Source organism: Ursus maritimus, unplaced genomic scaffold (assembly GCF_017311325.1).
Source record: "Ursus maritimus isolate PB19 unplaced genomic scaffold, ASM1731132v1 scaffold_19, whole genome shotgun sequence".
Taxonomy (NCBI): Eukaryota; Metazoa; Chordata; class Mammalia; order Carnivora; family Ursidae; genus Ursus; species Ursus maritimus.
The window spans coordinates 43,006,645-43,008,459 of NW_024424341.1; the positions used below are offsets into that span (position 1 = coordinate 43,006,645).

At 50.5% G+C, this 1,815-nt stretch overlaps 1 protein-coding gene across 4 annotated transcripts in view; it reads left to right on the top strand.

Annotated features, from left to right (window-relative positions):
- The window catches only part of ZSCAN22 (zinc finger and SCAN domain containing 22), a 9,248-nt gene extending 8,126 nt beyond the window's left edge, over nt 1-1,122 (top strand). For all 4 annotated transcript variants that reach the window (XM_040632828.1, XM_040632827.1, XM_040632825.1 and 1 more), the window contains exon 4: nt 1-1,122. This exon is cut by the window's left edge and continues 1,128 nt beyond it. The gene's annotated coding sequence lies outside the window, so the exon portion shown is untranslated.
- Nucleotides 1,123-1,815: the final 693 nt, after the last annotated feature.

Below are 1,815 nucleotides of genomic sequence, written 5' to 3' on the forward strand. Positions count from 1 at the left end.
TAAGAGAAACCCTAAGTTTCAAAAGAATAAAGAGTACCCTAAAATGATAAGGTGCTTCAGGGCAGACTCTGGGGCTGTCTGGGAACAACTCTGTGTTTGGAGACCCAGATGGAGGTGCCTGATGAACACAAAGCTATTCAGGCCAGCTGGAGAAGCTTCCAGAAGGATCCTGCTTCCCTCCATACTCCACTCAGGCCCATCTCAGAGAGAGGACAGCTGAGCTGAGGACTTGGATTGGTCTTCAGAGCCAGGGCAACTGGGGTGAAGTTTCTGTCAGGACTCAGTGGTCCCAGCATTCTCTGGGCAGAAAGGTTCCACCTTCGTGTTCCCATGTAGCTGCTCTTCTTGCCTTTTCCTCTCCTGCTTAGCCCAGGAGGGATGCCATCCCATGCCCACCTCTGTGCCTTCACACCTCCTCTTTCACTCCACCTGTTCACGTCTAACTCCAAGGCCAGCCTGTGAAGTTGCCTCTTCTGTGAGGCCTTCTCCAAGCCCTCAGTCTCTCCCACATTCTCCTTAATCATGGGTTCAGCATGATGCTTGCCCAGCACCTGTTTCTCTTTGCCCTCTCCTTCTACATCCCACCAGTCATCAGCCCTGTTGGTTTTACCAAAAACTCACCTCTAATCCGTCTTCACCATTGTCACCTTCTGTGAGCCCTCATCACCTCTCATCTGGATACCAGCTGGGGTCTCCTCCCTTCATTCTCTCCCCTGACCTCCCCCAGTTTCATTCTCCACACCAGCCTCCAGGGAGCTCCTTTCACAATCCAAACCTGATTGTGTCACGCCGTAATGGAAAGCTCTCCAGTGCATCACCTTCTGTGGCAAAGCTTCCTGAATGGGTTACAAGTATGCCACGACATAAGTCTTGGCCCCAAACCACCTCTCCAGGTACCCTTGTATGTGCATGTGAATATTGTCATTTTTCTGTGTGTGCAGTGATGTGAAAATGGTTTCAAAGTACTGCCCTTTGGAATATATGTCAAACTCCTTCCCTGCAATTCATGATCATGTGTGACCTGGCCCCCAGCCTCATCTTGTACTGTAGTAGCCCCACCTTCCACAGACCAGCCATACGGAACTACTTGTGGTCCCTAAAGAAGCCATAATTTTTCCACCTATGTGCCTCTGTACCTGTGCCTGGAAACCTCCTCTCCTCTTGCCTACCAGATGTTTCACATATCCCTCCCTCACAAAGCCTCCCTTACTTCCTTGAGCAGACTTCAGCTTGCCTTCTCTGCTTCCAGAGCACCTCCTTAACTTCTCTGTAACTTCCTAACATGTATTTACTGCTTGCAGAGCTTGCCATCTGTTTCCCAAAGACACTGTGAGCTTCCAAGAGCAGGGGCCGTGCCTTATTCTCCATATCCATAGCACAGGATGCAACAGGCTCTGACCAGTGTCTGTTGAATGAATATACTGTGACTGGTGCCTTCCTGGAGGCAGTCACCATGCTCCACCCTGTGACCTGACATAGGTCTACATTACTGTCTCCCCAGCGCCCTGCAGGGCAAGAACAATCTGATTTTCCCAGAGCCTGAGCACTCAGACAAGGCTGGCATACAGTGGCCACAATAAAATGTTACCATGTTGAGTCTGCCCTTTCTGTCACCCCAGAATCCACCTGGACTCAGTGCTTGCCAGCCTGCTGTCAGTGCTCTCTGTGGCCTTCTCTCACAGTTCTGTATCCCTGGCCCTCTTTCAGGGTCCATGTCTGTAACTGGATGTCACAGCCTATGTTCTTAATCAGGGTGTCAGTCTTCCTCTCTTTCTGTGATGATCCCATCAGATGTTAACCGTTTGACCTGCCATA